The following is a 17,535-nucleotide window of genomic DNA, read 5'->3' as shown; positions in this document are numbered from 1 at the left end:
GCTGACTTTAATCGCCAATAGATTACTTCTTTTAACGATTCTAATTGTTCTTTAATTACGAAAATATATTCGGGAAATCTCCCCGAATGTTTGTTAGCATTTTATGGGCTCTATTTAAAGGAAATGACTATCCTGCAGAGGAACACCGCTAGGACATCACCTTGTAAAATTAACTTTTTTATGATCTACGCCGTGCCACGAAATCCTCAAAATTACCTTTTCAAGTAAACAACAGTTCCTCTAACGTGAACTATTTGCCCATTCACAACCACCTGGCAAACGGCAATGACTCCAAAGAGATCACAGGTTACGTTGACCGAAGATATAATTTATGGCGAGCGGAGCGATGCTCTCATATGCAACGAATTGACACTTGTGATTTCTAGTGCACTGTCAAACGATTCATTCGATCGCTACGGCTAGGTTGTTGTTACTCGGTCGTTCTTGAAGAAACTTGTCATTATATGGCTCGCTCGTGCGATGTTGAATATAAAACTGAAACCAGGCATTTGCAAGATTAAGGACTACCGAAACAACACGCCAACAAGAAATTATAATATTCGACGACTAACTTTATCCGCAAGTTTGATTGATAATTTGCTATGTCTATGAAACCTGTCTTCATTAACATTCGTTGATGCACTGCGTAAATACTACTGTAGATTCAATTTGCAATGTGTTTTACAAAGAATTTATGTACTTTAGAGGCATTGAGACTAATGGGATGGACATTAATTCTTTCACGGAACACATTTTTGTACTTAGTTCCTCTGTCACATGTTGTTAACTGCAAAGGAGTCGTTATGACAAAGTTTTGTGAATTTCCTAACTGTCAAGGAAAGAACTAATTATCACGAGGGAAAAAAAACGCTTTCTACATATACTATTGACTGATTGCAGTTTTCTCACATTTTGTAAATATAGAGCAGTAAATAGTGTTAGTAGTTCTGCATAAGAATTTTTTCAGCAGCCTTGATGTATATATCCCCACGAGTGAGGCACACGTTGAAAATTATACTGAGAGCATGGAATGAGAGCTGCAGACACACTACTGTTCATGTAAACATAGCCTGAAACAGCATGTACCACACAAGTGTAATCCGATCAATTCCTGAAACTGCTGATGAATATGTTTCCCCAAGTTAGGAGGTAACAGTGTGCCAATTTCTTTTTCCATCAGCCTTCGTAAACACAATTTTTGAACACTTGCACATAATGTGACGACTTTTCTACCTATTTACTCCCCACACAGTGATTATGAAGACAGTCGAATAGAATGCAAATATGAGTGATGAGACATATGGCATCATTTGGCAGACTTGTTTCAATAAAATAATAAGTCTTCAAATAAAGAGTTACCTGCAGATTGTAAATGGAGGTGCTGAATAAAAAATAATGGTTTACAAATGACCGAGTATAGTGTAACCCCACAGTTAATGCTCTTCTCACTTGATCGCAATTTTTAGTACTATTTGGAATCACTTTGAGGAAACATAGGTTTTTATTACCCTCCCCCATTGTGGAGGCTGCAATTGTTCTAAAATAATTTGACGAATTTTGTGAAACAATGCACATCATAATTGCTTACAATTTTTGTGAGAGGCTAGATCCAACTTTTGCCCAATTATTGCACACTGTGTGCTTTGTCTTTTTATTGTATAAAAAATAATGAGTTTATGAAGTTTGTGGTTGAAACAGGAACAATCTCAAGTGCGCGTACAAAGTAAATAATATGAATGTCTTTAAGCATCATGCATCACATCATCTGTGTACTTCTGATACCATTATGTATATTCCATCCAGAGTTTGCTGTTAGTGTTTTGGTGTGACATTTCTCTAGACACTGAAGTGGGTATATAGGCTTTATCAATTTGACATTGTTGTTATCTATATGAAACTTCAATTTTAAAACTGTTACACCATGGAGAAGAAAAATGCTCCGTTAAGGCATAATTTTTAAAGCATCAGGAGCCATATAATTTTGTGTTTGCCAGAGAAAGCAGATACATTATCAATAAAGAAAGGGGAAAATGTTTAGCATTACATATGAGCTTACCTGTATACTGTGGGAGGATGTGTAGGAAACCGTATGTAAAATAAAATGTTAAACATCACACCTCATAATGGGAACCCAAATGCACATTAAAAATGTTGTCGTACTCTTACTTAGGAAAAGCATATATTTTACAGTTCATTATAGTGCATGTCACATATACCACATTCTAGTAAAATAAAAAATGTGCAATTTTAGGACATACATTTGTGCAAAACATGTAGTGATAATCCTCCCATTATTTCTTTCAAAAAATGTAATTTGTGATAACTTAAAACATCATGGGACACTTCATTGACTGGATACTATAAAAGCTTTGTTTCCACTGCTGATAGAGAAAGCAGTTCAGTAACCAATGAATGTTGTTTATCGTGACAGTATTCTTTTATATAAGTCTCAAAATTTTTTTGCCTCGGTACATTTAAAGGATAACCTGATCTATTGTGATCATTAGGAGTTGACTATCATAGCTTGTTTTGTGGTGGTACTCTAAACGTGTCGGCCGCAGTAGCCGAGCGATTCTAGGCGCTTCAGTCTGGAACCTTGTGACTGCTATGGTTGCAGGTTCGAATCCTGCCTCAGGCATGGATGTGTGTGATGTCCTTGGGTTAGTTAGGTTTAAGTAGTTCTAAGCTCTAGGGGACTGACGACCTCAGCAGTTAAGTCCCATAGTGCTCAGAGCCATTTTTTGAACTTTACATGTAACAGTTGTCTGAATTATGTCTCTGTGAGGCTAATAAATAAATCCATGCTACAATAGACCATGACAGTGTCTGAGGTAGAGGAATGATGTTAATGTCACCAATGTTGCTGGGAGGAAAAGAACTATGTGAAATACTCTGGGGCATCATAGCATAGATACCCATTTCTATGCAGTTGTTGCCCAAGTTTAAGTTTTTGTAGCTCAGTCCAATTTTAGTAGCTATCTCCATTATAGAATCCCTGTAGGTTGATGCATAGGACCAAATTTTTGCCCCATCAAACATAATTTGATGCTTATATTTGAGGCTCCCCTTTACAAAAGCTGATTTGTACAGATCTCAATATTTCATGTAGTGCCACACAACACTGTACTTGCATACAACTGCTGCACTCGCAAGGAGTATTAGAAATCCTTAGATTCTTTTACTGGATGTAGCACAGCTTTGTTTTTGACCAGACCTCTGTCTTACAGAAAGGAAGGAGTACTGTAGGTGAATCACCTTGTGGTGTTTGGTCATCTCCATATTTTTATTTATTAGTGAGTACAATCTTATTTCCTCATCTGAAGTAGCCTATTTCTCAGAATATGTTCTTCAGATGTGTGGTGTAGGATTCTTGTATGAAGTTGATGTAGTTCTATGTATAAATATATTTAAAACTGATCTTTTCTGGACCGGGTAATGAAAGTTTTGAGTCAGCTTGTAGCATACAGTGTGACCGAACTGCCCATCTGATTTTAAGTACAACATTTTAAAACAGAAGTTAATATTATAAAGACACAACAGTAATACTTCAGCAAAGCTCTTAAAGTTAATCATGAACAATATTGTTATAATTATCAAACATCCTTTTTTACATGGATGTATCAATATACAGTGACTGTTGAGTGAAACTTCCTTTTATACTGATGTCTGACAACCAGAGACATAATTATGCCTTGAGCACTAGCTTATTTCCATACAGACACAGAGGGAATCAACTGTGTTCTCAATAAGGAACACAGCCTACCATTTACTTTAAGTGATATATGAGAGTGGTTTGATAAGCCTGGTAAATGAGAGAGAGAGAGAGAGAGAGAGAGAGAGAGAGAGAGAGAGGAGGCAAGAACAAATGTGTGTTCCATAAGCAGCTCACCTTACTTCTCGACGGTCTCCTTTGAGGGGTATACACTTGCTGCAATGATCCTTTAGCTTTTTCACTCCACTGGAAAAATAGGTTCTGTCAAACTCTGCAAAATACCCATTGGTGGATGAGGAACCAGTTCAAAGCCCATTCATGCACTTCCATTTTCATCACTGATGTGTGGGATGGTAAAAGAGCACTTGCGTGCATGCCAACCTCAGCCTTTTCTCAGCCAATGCAAGTTTCAAACTATCCAACAATGACACATAGAAGGGTCCAGTTACAGTTCTGCCTTTTTCCAAGAAATCTATGAAAATTGTTCTTCAGGGATCCCAAAAAAGAGTGGCTGTCACCTTAGCAGCTGACAAAATGGTCTTTGCCTTCTTCAGTGCACTTACACCAGCCTTTGTCCATTGTTTTGACTTCTGTTTTGACTCCGGTGTGTAATGATGGATCCAGGTTTTTATCAACAGTCACAAATCGGCAAAAAAGTATTTCGGAAAAATATCATGCACACAATTCTGAAGATAGCAATAGTTTACAAGTGCGAGAATCGTTGCACAATCAGCTTAACAGCTCATGTGATTAAACATTGTCAGACATTGTATTGAAATGTTCTGCAAGATGGGCTTTTGGTCGAATGTGAGCAATCACAGTGCCCACCTTAGCCACCTCAACTTCTTCAAAACCAATTTCCTTTGCAGGATATTATGCACTCTGTTGAGCTGTCTGCAGCCTCAGCAATCTCACGAATTTTTATTTGGTCGTCTTGCATTATCATATCATGGATTTTGTCAGTGGTCCCCTAAGTGATGACATCAACTGGATAGCTGGAGTGTGCTCTATCTTCGGTGCTTGCCCAACCACATTTAATTTCATTAATCCAAAAGTAAATGGTCTTCAATGATGGTGCAGAGTCTGGATGAACTTCATCCAGTTCTGTTTTGATTTGTTTGGCAGTCCAACCCTTCAAATGAAAGTGTTTCATAATGGCATGAAAATCACTGCTCACTATTTTCTATTGCTGGTGTACTCACCAATTCAAATGGCTTTCAACAATGAACTGTACACCATACAAGGTTGAAATTCTTTATACGATCCTTAGAATAATCAAGCTCACCTACCAGGAAGGTGCAACCAAAATGTTCCATTCTTTCACATAAATTTACCAGACTTATCATACTACTCTCATAGTGAAATATCAGAAAAATCATTATTTGAAATGGGCCTCCTATTGAATGTGGGTCTGTCATGTTATAAAATTCAACCAAGTAAAATGGATGGAAGTACTAATTCCTTTCTAGGAACTAGATTGGTGGGTATACTGAAACGGTGCATGAATAGTTATTGTTTATTTTTTGTCATTGATCTGTTTTACAATGGTTTTAGACATGTTATGTTGCAAATTTATACAGAAATAAACAAATTTCTTGGAAATTTGCCATTTGATACATGAAGTAATTCTGTAGTAATGTTTACTGATAATATTTTTAATCAGTGACATATGATCACTTGCATTGATTTATGCAACAGTCTAGCATTCATAGGGAAAATCTACAATCTAATTGTTCTTGTCATACTGCTAATAATAATAAATAATACGTTTACAAGAATTTTTTTAGTTCACCTATGTTAAACTAGCTGCATAGAAATATTAGGACATTTATACATTACTGCAACACTACATCTTAGTCTGTATGTTTTCATATGTATTTTCAGCACTACATTTTGTTTTCCTTTTCCTCCTTTCAGGAAAATTTGACATTCCAACTTACATTTGTCCTATGGATTTGGCAACAAGTATTGTTTTACCTTATACCAGCATCCAGAGATGAGGTGTTCCTTGAGTTTTCTTTTGAAGGTGGTCAGTTCCTTTATGCTCTTGATGCTAAATAGTAGTCTATTATAAAATAAGCATCCTGCAACTCTAGGGTCCCTGCAGATGTGGTAATTTTCTCTGGTTCTTGTGTTGTGATCGTGAAAGTCTCTGTTTAGAGGTGCTGTACCATTTACCATTAGAAGAAGTATTGTCTCATATGTACAAACTTGGTACAGTTGCTATTTTAAAGTCCTTGAATTTGTTTTTGCAGAATTCCTGAGGTGTTAGTTTAGCTATGCACCTAATGGCTTTCTTTTGAAGTTCTACAATTCTTTCTACATGTACATCTGCACCACCCCATATTGGGATACAGAACAATGTGTGTGGGAAAATAAGTCCATAGTACATTTTAAGCAAGGTTTCTGTGTCCACCGTATAGCACTTTTTTCATTAAAAATATATTCATACTTATTTTGGAACAGATCCTGTCAAAATGTTCTCCCCATGTCAGAAATTTGTCCACATCTATACCCAGAATCCTGTTACAGTCCATTGATTCCAAGTGTACATCACCAATGCACAGAGTAAATTCCTCTGCTCCGCTGGTTCTGTTTGTTTTGAAATTCATACACTTAGTTTTGTTGCTGTTGGTCAATAAGTTACTTTCTGTAAAATACCTTTCTGCCATTTGCAAGTTCTCACTGGTTCTTTTTTCCTTCTCCTTCACTGAGTCACTACATACTAGGAAAGTTGTGTCATCGCCATACATGATCATTTTTTCATTTAAAGCAGGGGGCATATATGTATGTGTGTGTGTGTGTGTGTGTGTGTGTGTGTGTGTGTGTGTGTGTGTGTGGATGTGTGTGTGGATGTGTGTGTGGATGTGTGTGTGGATGTGTGTGTGGATGTGTGTGTGGATGTGTGTGTGGATGTGTGTGTGGATGTGTGTGTGGATGTGTGTGTGGATGTGTGTGTGGATGTGTGTGTGCGTGTGCGCGCGAGTGTATACCCGTCCTTTTATCCCCCTAAGGTAAATCTTTCCGCTCCCGGGATTGGAATGACTCCTTACCCTCTCCCTTAAAACCCAAATCCTTTCGTCTTTCCCTCTCCTTCCCTCTTTCCTGACGAGGCAACCGTTGGTTGCGAAAGCTAGAATTTTGTGTGTATGTGTGTGTTTGTTTGTGTTTCTATCGGCCTGCCAGCGCTTTCGTATGGTAAGTCAGATCATCTTTGTTTTTTCACCTGCAGAAAATCAGAGCACACATTTCTCTCTGTATTTCCAGATTTATGTTTTATTTCCTTTCCCCTCTTATGCCATTGCAGTTCAGTTTCTGTAGAAGATTCTCATGGCAGACACAGTCAAAAGGTTTGAAAGGTTTAAATAGACACTAGATACTTTTTTTTATGATCCAGTTCCTCACTGATGTGGGTTACAAGGTTTGTCACTGCATTCTTGGTGGATTTTCCTTTTCTAAATCCATGTTGTGCACGATTTAAGATGTTATGCTTCTGTATGATGTTCATAAACTTATCTTTAATCACTGCTTCTAATATTTTTGACAGAATAGGTGTGATCATTATGGACCTATAGTTTCTGGGGTTTCCTTTATCCCCTTCTTTGAATACTGGCAAAACTTAACTCATCTTTAAACATTTTGAGAATACTCCTTGCTTCAGTACTGAATTTATCAGGAATGTTAGAGGCTTAGCAAGATATCTAGCACAGTGTTTGACCATTTTTGCTGAGATGACATCCAGACCACCTATATTTTTATTTTTTAGTGCTCCAATCTTTTAAGAACTTCCGATTCATCTGTAGGGAGGAGGTATAAACTCTTGGGCACCTTTTTGGGTCTTTCCATTCTTTTTGGTACTGATATGTTTTGTTTTAGAAGTTTCTCCACTATAGCTATATAGTGCTGGTTGAAAATATTGTACACTTGTTGTGTCGCTTCTTCCCTTCGCGTGTCAATGCTATATTTGTATCTTTCAAAGCATGCAATTCTTTTCTGTTTTCATTTATGTAATTCCATACTGTTCTAAATATGTTAGAAAAAGATTGTATTTCAGATTTTTGGTGGCTGGCCTTTGCTTCTCTTATCATTGTGTATGCTTTCTTCTTACACTTGTAAGCCTCATGACTGACCTGACCTTTTCTTTTCTGATACGTTTGAAAGAGTTCAATCAGTTCATCTCTTAATTTTTTAATTTCTGTGGTGAACAATTTTTTGTTTGGTTTACCCCTAATAGTTCTGGATAATTTAGGACAAGCTGTATGTATGTGGTGTCTTAATCTGCCACAGAAAGATTCTCACCTCTTTCTTTGCAAGCCTCCATAAATCAAGCAATGAATTTCCTGCAAGCCAGTGTAGCTAGCACGTTACAATAGACTGAAGTAACAAGAGTCAGCATTCTGGAAATTGAAAAAGTCATTAAATCTTTCAAAACTAAAACCTCCATCGAAGTTGACAACATATCTAGCAAATTATTAAAATCCTGCTGTCCTCTTTGTAAATATGATCCCCACTTTGCTTCTTTTAGAAAAAAAAATGTAGGTTGCTCAGATTTCTAAGAGTAGTTCGTCTAAATTCAGCCACTACATTTTCCTCAGTTTTTATGTGATCTCGCAGTTCAGTTGTTTGTCCAAAATGGTCTGAAACAACAGTATTTGTAACCTCAACTTTTTGTCTGTCTGTAGGTGTATTTGACAGAACATGGTCTATTAATGTGCTAGATGTTTCTGTATGTTTTGGATTTGTTACATGGAACCGGAGATTGTATGTCCTTATAATGTCTCGTGTGTCGCCACTGACTGCATATCTATACTTAAGTCACCAGCTATTATTACATAAGTGCATTGATTTGGTCTTTTGTGACCTTAAGTACAATTCTGGTTGCAGTCATTTCCATGGTAAATCATTATATAAATAAATAAAACTCATCAGTTTATGAAAGGTCTTTTACTTTATCAGTAATCCAGATTCAACAGAAGTGCCCCACCTTACCAAGGAAATTCAGTTTAATTATGTGATCAATAAAATTCTCTGCTTTAAGCACCAACATCATAACCAAAATGTGACGGAAAACTTCCATGGGTGACAATATATGGCACGGTAATTGTGCTGTCTCATAAATAACATTGTACATGATGTATATTTATTTCCATACTATCATCTCAACTGTACTGGCTATTACAAAGAAAGCTGATCAGCTAGCTCACAAGTGAATCTGAACTACTTTGTGTTTTGGGAAAGAAGAAATGCAACAAGGCACTTTGTTACTTCAGTGCTGACAAAAGATAAGGTAAACTGGGCTAGCAGAAGTTAGCAACAGAAAGTGTGGCCAGAAAATATTTTGACAACTGAAGAATCTAAAAAACAACAGTCCTCATGTTGTTCACATATAGGGAAAAGGAAGATCACGTAGATATATTGATAGATGAAACAAGACTGGGAGAAGTTATGGTATCTCTCTTACATTGTTGAGAATCATATTAGATGGTAAACTCCAATCAAGATAACATACAGACATTGCATGCATATAAATTAAGCACTGTAATATTTTCTGTGAAACAGCTTGCACATTATGCTAACAAACAATCTTATGTACAGTGTACCATACTCTTTTTGACCCATGCTTTTAGTATGGAGTCACTGTTGGGGGTAACTCCCTCAGCAATAATCCAAAAATTATTTTTATATTGCAAAAAAGCCATTAGGAACATCCTGAGTAGAAAGTGTCGGAACCCTTGCTGTTCATGTTGTACGTTAATGACATGGCAGACTATGTTAACAGCCACCTTAAACTTTTTGCAGATGATGCAGTTATCTACAGCTAAGTACTATCTGGCAAAAAGTTACACAAATGTTTTGCTAAGATTTCAAAGTTTTGCAACAGCTAGCAATTAGCTTTAAATGTTGGGGAATATAAAACTGTGAACTTCACAAAATGAGTAAAATATCAAGATCACAGTTGTAATTGGTCAGCTTATGTAAATACCTGGGTGAAAAATATTTGTGAAATTATGGCACAGAATGATCACATATGCTCAATTGAAAGTAGAGTAAGTGGTAGACTCCAATTCAGTATTAGAATACTGGGGAAATGCATTCCACCTCCAAAGGAAGGTGCATACAAACAGTCATATAACCCATCCTAGAATACTGCATATGTGTGTGGGATGCACACCAAATTGGGCCAACAGGGAATACTGAATGTGTGCAAAGAAGGGCAGTGTGAAATGTCATGTGTTTGTTCAACTCACTGGAGTCTGCAAGGAAATGCTAAAAAGCATCAACTGGTATACATTTCAGGATGGCCTTCAATTAGCCTGCGAAAGCCTGCTTAAAAAGTTTCAAGTACCAGTATTAATCAAGGAATCTGGGAATATACTGCAGCACCCTATGTATCAGTCTCATAGGGACTGTGAAGAGAAAGTTAAACTAATTACAGTGCACCAAGAAGTCATTAAACAGTAATTCTTCCTGCCATCTATACATAAATGGAATGGGGGGAAAGTCTAAGATGTGGAGCAATGGGAAGTACCCTCTACTATCCACTTCACAATGTTTTCCACTGTATAGATGCAGTTGTTGAGTCACACAAGAGAAAAGCTGTCAAAATGACGTGAAACATCTATCTTGTGTATTCAAAGTGAACCTCCAATGTCCGAAGTAGGACTAACTGGTGCACTTAAAAAAAAAAACTGCTAAGACACGTAAAAGATGAAGAATATGGAAGTGAACCTGATATACTTTGTTCTTTGTTTCTCAGAACACCCTATCACTGACGGAATCCATGTTACAGATTGAAAATTTAGTTTAACTGCTCATTACTGTAGATCTAGTTCACGGAAGGGTGGTGTAGTGATATTTGTTAGAAATAATGTGTGGTGTCTTAGATCGATACCACTGGCATCTCACAGTTGCAGTTTGCAATGGGAATGCAGATTTCCGACAAACACAAATAGCGGTTGTGTAGGATCCCGGTGGATCCAATGAAGTGTGCACACTGAGCCACGCCTTCAGCAGCTACGACTTCAAGTGTCCTCTGCCACTACAACATAGGATGGCTGGCAGCAACTACATGACCAGTCGTTGCAGTCGCAGTCTTCAGTGTTAGTCAGCCTCTAACAGTTTGCTCATGCATTAGTAGTGGGAGCCTCACACTGCACAAAGCTCTTTAATTTGCTTCTTATAATACTTGAATCTTATTGCTGCATGTTGTTTTGTAAAGCTTTTTTGCATCTCTTGGAGAAAGCCGCAAGTTAAGTAGAACTTCTGTTTAGGGTATTTATGTGTTCGCTAATCATTTCTGCTCCTGTCCAGCTTCCCTATGATGACAGCTGCTGCACCACTCCGTAGACCACCTCTCCTTACCATTGTGTACTAAGTAGTACAAAACACACTGTACTGTATAAACCTCCAGATTTAAGCAAATACAGTGCTGAACAGCACTTTCAGGTATGTGGCATCAAGATAACAGCAGATAGCTCAACAGTTATTGTGCTGTCAATTTATGGGGCCCTTGCTGGATATCTGAATTTTTTTTTTTTTGAGACATTTTGAATCACTCTTATCCCACCTGTCTAGAAAAACTAAGTTATTTATTGTAATGGGTGACTTTTTAACAGAAAATAGAAACAGGACAGATCTTGAACACCTGATGTGCTCTTACAGCTTAGTATTAGTGGTAGGTAGTCCAACTGGAGTAACAGCTAGTTATAGTACTTTAATAGATAATATATTTATAAAAAAGGATTAATGTAAAAATTTAACTCTGAAAATATTATAAATGGCATCTCTGATCATGATGGGCAGTTCCTCAACATAAATCGTATAAATGTAGTTGGGAAAACATTAGTGACAGAACAAATAAGGTTGCAAGCTCCATGAATCAAGCCATGAATTTCCCACAAGCCAGTGTACCTAGCAAATTACAACAGACCGAAGTAACAACAATCATCATTCTGAAAATTGAAAAAGTCATTAAATCTTTCAAAACTAAAAACTCCACTGCAGTTCACAACATACATAGCAAATTATTCAAATCCTGCTGCAGCCATATAAGTAAAATCTTTTGTCACATTTTCGATGCATCACTTAAGCAAGGAATACTTCCTGAAAGGCTAAGCATACAGTTCTGAAACCTTAGAAGGGAGATAAGGCAGATACTGCAACCTATTGGCCAGTATCACTACTGTCAAGTTTTTGCAAGGTTTTAGAGAAACTAATGCATGCGAGGATTGTTAAACACCTCAGTGAGCATAATGATATCTGCAAAAGTCAGTTTGAATTTCAGAAGGGGTTATCAATAAAAGACTGCTTCATTTCCAGATAGTATTTGTAGCAACTGGTCTTGTATCCTGTAATTATGCCTAAGTCTACGAACGTGCGACCACGGTGCCTCACACGATTCCACAAGAAGCATTTGCTCACAGTTTTCTACAGCTTTACAATCAATGTCAGAAGTGTATTGTAGCTAATAGTGATTACTTTGAGGCCAGTAAAGTTAATTATTTTGTAACACTCGTTTCCTTTATTTTCTGAGACCATACACTGAAGTTTCCAGAACGCACCTTGTATAATGGGAGATGAATATTTCAGTTGGACAACTCCAATTACCAGTTCAGGTTCCTCAAACATGAGATCAAGGTAGTTCTCACTCCTATCTGCATATCATGCTGTCATCCAGGTTCATGCCAAGTACAGTTAAAAATGGTTAATACACTGAACACTTGTTCTGATGCATGGACTTCAAATATTCTGCCAACCACATTCAGATTTCCATATCTCAACAAAATGTTATCTTACTTGATGCGAAATCCAAACTCTGGAAAAGTACTTGAGAATTGGTCACAGTAGCGGCTTGTGTGCGATTTCCTTTGTAGATGCACAGCTCTTCCCCGGGACTCTTTCAATAAATAAAAGTCTTCTCTGTTTTTGAGTTCACGTGTCATTACACCAAGTGCAAATTCTGTCAAGCAATCGACATGACGGATGCCGCGGTGCTATCAATCGTTTTTGTATCATTAATGCTTAGTTGCACACGCGACATGATTTTCGTTTCTGTTGACAGGTATAGCGCACTTAGTTCAATTAGTCCTTAGCTGTCCCTGACAGAATTACAGTGTCAGTAGCAAGCGTCCAATTTTCATTTCTCCTCTTTAGATTTTAATTCTTTTTCCAAATTTCTCCTTGGTTTCCTTCACAGCCTGCTCGTACTGGCTGCAACCCTGCCTCACTCCCTTCTCAACTACAGCTTTCCTTTCGTGCCCTTTGACTGTTGCAACTGCAGTCTGTTTTCTGTGCGGCTGGTACATATTCTAGTCAACATTGCCAAAAGCTTTCTCTAAATTCACAACTACTATAAACGTAGGTTAAATCTTGTCCACTTGATCTACGATAACTTGTAGGATCAGTATTGTCTCGCATGTTCCTACATTTCTTTGGAAGCCAAACTGATTTTCACCGAGATCAACACCTACCAATTATTTTTCCATCTTCTGTAAATAACTTGTGTCAGTATTTTCCTTCAACGACTTGCTAAACTGATGGTTTGGTAACATCATACCTATCAGAACCTGCCTTCTTTGGTAATCGAATAAATTAATTCTTCTTCAGATATGAGGGTATATCGTTTGTCTCACATACATTCTGACGGAAATAAAACGACGCACCATGGAGGAATTATCCGAATGGGACGGAAATCGGCAGATGTCATGCACAGAGTGACAATTATTGAACTATATGTAAAAACGTAAATTAGTTACAAACTACGGCGTGCATACACTTTATTCAACATGCAAACGTCACTACGGATATTGGATTTAGGTTATGGCATGTTCGTTATGCCTGCAAATATTGACGATGATGTGGCGAAAAGGAACAGCGAAATTCTGCACGACCCGCTGAAGTGCCGAAACATCGATAAGCTCCTGAATAGCCGTTTCCAGCTCAGCAGTGGTTTTGGGGTTATTGCTAAACACTTCGCCTTTAATATAGACCCACAAAAAGGAGTCGCATGTGTTCAGATCCGGAGAATATGGCAGCCAATCGAGGCCCATGCCAGTGGCCACTGGGTACACCAGAGCCAGAATGTGGTCCCCAAAGTGTTCCTCCAGAACATCGAACTCTCTCCTGCTTCAATGGTGTCGAGCTCTGTCTTGCATGAATCACATCTTATGGAAATCAGAGTCACTTTGGATAATGGGGGTGAAATTAACTTACAGAACTTTCATGTACCGTTCGATAGTCACTGTGGCATCAAGGAATATCACACTGATTATTCCATGACTGGACATTGCACACCACACAGTCACCCATTTAGGGTGAAGAGACTTCTCGATCGCGAAATGCGGTCTCTCAGGCCCCAAAATGCACAAATTTTGCTTATTGACGAACCCACTCAAATACATGTGGCCTTCGTCGCTAAACCAAACCATACAGTGCATACCAATTCCCATCATGCCCAACAGCCAACCGTGCAGTTTGAACGTCCTACCGCAAGCTGTTCAGAAGTTGCTTTATCTCATATAGTCCAATAATTGTCATCCTGTACATGTGCAGACAAACAAATGATTATCATTTCAGAAAAAAATTAATGATTTATTCAAGAGAAAGTGTCATCTGGCCTGGTCTGGCGTGTCATTTCTTTTCGTAGCAGGACCCTTTGGTTATCATCCGCTTCACCCTTAAATCACGGTGGTACGTCGACGCCCCGTTTTGTTGCCCTTCATGGCAAGCCATCCTTGGGCTTACATTTCAGCAAGATAATGCCCAACAGTGCACGTCGAGAGCTTTCACTGCTTGTCTTCGTGCTTGCCAAACCCTACCTCGGTTAGCAAGGTCGGACCTCTCCCAAACTGAGAATGTTTGGAGCATTATGGGCAGGGCCCTCCAACCAGCTCGAAATTTTGAAGATCTAACGCGCCAGTTGGACAGAATTTGGCACGATATCATTCAGGAGGACATTAACAACTATATCAATCAATTCCAAGCCGAATAACTGCTTGCAGCCGCGTGGGATTAGCCGAACGGTCTCAGGCGCTGCAGTCAGACTGTGCGGCTGGTCCCGGCAGAGGTTCGAGGCCTCCCTCGGGCGTGTGTGTGTGTGTGTGTGTGTGTGTGTGTGTGTGTGTGTTTTGTCCTTAGGATAATTTAGGTTAAGTAGTGTGTACGCATAGGGACTGATGACCTTAGCAGTTAAGTCCCATCAGCAAAAAAAAAAAAAAAAAAAAAAAAAAAAAAAAAAAAAAAAAAAAAAAAAAAAAAACTGCTTGCAAAAGGGCAACAGGTGGGCCAACACTTTACTGACTTGCTCAATTTGTGAAGTTTCTTCTCTTGAATAAATCATCCAATTTTTTCTGAAATTTTAATCATTTGTTCGTCTGTACATGTACAGTCGATCTACCGATTTCTGCCCCATTCAAGTAATTCCTTCGTGGTGCGTCTTTTTTGTTTGTTAGAGAGTATCTCGCTTATCAGGTCGAATTGTTTTGTCGTGGATGGTTCTCCCAGGGATCTCAATAGTTCTGAGGGAATATCGTCTATTCCAGTACCACCAATCACAAATAACCAGTAACTCTGTTGATAAACCTTTTTGCTTTGGTGACCGTAATCCTTTTAACAGGATAATACATGTCTCTTTGGTGCCACCAAAATGTTGGGTTTATTTGTAGTCAGGAGGTCAAAGATATTATTTCTTCATAAAATAAAAGAAAAATCAAACATTACATTGTAATTAAAACAGTTGTATAGCACAGACTATGTGGTGTTTAGCTGTTTTGAAAAATCTACGAAGTTTTATTTTTATCTTCTAAAGATGATTTTTACTATAGTGTTACCACAGCACTGTTGTCTTAAGGTGATAAATGACAACTAAAACCGTACGTCCACTAAAGACGAATTGATGGTTTCACATTGGCACATGAACTGGGGCAAACGTGAAATGTAACAAATTAATAACACGCATCTGATAAACAATGGGCACTATTCCTGTTTTCTGTTCCAGGGTTGGGCTCTAGATAACCACGAGACTTGAGACATTATAGGTGCAATACCAACTCAGTTGATTAAGGACTGGGGAGGAAATCAACTTGCCGTAAATGATTTAGAAAAACTGAAGTCCACAGAGTACCTAATGTGATTCGAACGAGGTTCCTCCTCAACATGATTCCTAAGTTTTACTACTTACTGGCCTACACGATCGTCGGACAGATGGAACACACGGCAGCTTCACAAGAAAGTTTAAAATCGATAGGACCTATCTTTGTGACAGAAAGAACGGCGGACACTTCGTTCCACTCTGATTCAAAGCAGTTATGAACCTGAAGGGTGGTTTGAGTATTATGTTGTTTCACCTCTCACGCTCACAATTGAGGTGGTATATCTCTGCCTTATGCTATGTGAAACAGTTCACTCAGCCGCTTATCGAGCAACACAGTTTGATGTAGTATATGAAAAATTTTACAACTTGGAAATTTCACTGAGAAGGGGCAAAACAAATTTTATATACGACTGGGTATCTGCTCTCACTTTTACATAACTGAGGAGGAGGTATGGTCTAACGTCTCGTCGATGACGAGGTCATTAGAGAGGGATCATGAATGAATCTGGTTGTAGTGTCGTGAAGGAACCATCCTGGCTTTCACCTTGAACGATTTCTGGCAACCATGAGAAGCCTACAACAAGGGTTCACAGTCTTCCACTGCTCACTGCTCCATCTCAGTCGATCATTTACTCTACGAACCAGTAAGAAATATGGAGTTTCACACTCCTGTCTGACCATTCTTATTTAGATTTCCTTGAAGCACCTTCCAACTCATTTCCCTATATTTCTTTACCTGCGAAAATGATCTGTCTCTAGTTACTTCCATATCGACGAGACAAACTATAACCTTCATTCATCAGGCTAAGAGCTTGACGGGGAAGGAGATGCAAAACTGTCACAAAATTCATTCGGCGATCCCACTGGGTCTAATAAAAAGGAGGACAGAAAGAACAGTTTATACACCCGTGGTTGTTCAGTCGTAGAACAGAGTCCTTGTAATTAAAATCGACATAATGTATTAGAAAATTATATTTTAGGTTTCGCAGTAGGACCCCGATCCTCAACAAATTTCTCATTAACTCCTTTAATGTTAGTAACCCTTTCAGTCCGTAAATGGAAACGATATACATACACTTATACTTAATAATAACGCTACCACACACATTTCTAAAAAATACCATCTCGTCTCTAAGTTTATAATGAGACAATGATTAGTGCTATTAGTTAAAGATGTAACCCATCCGTCGTATGCGAGATATCAATAATGGACGACGCATCGTACTGCTCTTCTGTCTCCATATTCTCCGCCTTAATACTGGAACAATGTTTTGCGTGGCAGTTTGCATGAATAGTATATAAACGACTTACTAAAGCTTCGTTACTTCTATGCATCTCATTAGATACAAATATAGCTAGACCACGATGCTTGATTGTTAAGACTAGGTTTATTTTTAACGTTCACAGTAACGAGTCTACCCTTACAATATGTTGTGAAATACTCTAATAATGTTTCCAACGCGATCACTCAAATTCTTCGAAAAGAACATGAGCTCTACTACCGCAGCCGGCAAAACGACTTTGCTACTAATGCGCATGACAATATTTCAGGATAGCCTACGATCTGAGGACTCTAGGGAAGTTTCAGACTTCAAATATTTGTACTACATATTTTGTCACCTGAAATAAGTCATCCCTAACTGAAGACAAGTCACCACAGTCTGTAACTTAAATCTTAACTGTATTTCTTAGAGTCAACTAAAGAAAGGATCCCGCAAAACTTTCTCCACTA

The 17,535-nt window shown here is 38.2% G+C and overlaps 1 protein-coding gene across 2 annotated transcripts in view; it reads right to left on the bottom strand.

Moving 5' to 3' along the window:
• LOC124721181 (5-aminolevulinate synthase, erythroid-specific, mitochondrial) overlaps positions 1-17,535 on the bottom strand; it is a 99,904-nt gene that overhangs the window by 40,387 nt on the left and 41,982 nt on the right. Inside the window, exon 1 of one of the 2 annotated variants that reach the window (XM_047246019.1) lies at positions 217-338. The exons of the other annotated variant lie outside the window; for it this stretch is intronic. The gene's annotated coding sequence lies outside the window, so the exon portion shown is untranslated. Of the gene's footprint in view, positions 1-216; positions 339-17,535 lie in introns of those variants that run through there. 2 annotated transcript variants of the gene reach the window in all.

The sequence above is a fragment of the Schistocerca piceifrons genome, chromosome X (genome assembly GCF_021461385.2).
Source record: "Schistocerca piceifrons isolate TAMUIC-IGC-003096 chromosome X, iqSchPice1.1, whole genome shotgun sequence".
NCBI classification, from domain to species: domain Eukaryota; kingdom Metazoa; phylum Arthropoda; class Insecta; order Orthoptera; family Acrididae; genus Schistocerca; species Schistocerca piceifrons.
The sequence above is the reverse complement of the archived record's forward strand: the minus strand, read 5'-3'. Positions and strand labels throughout refer to the sequence as shown.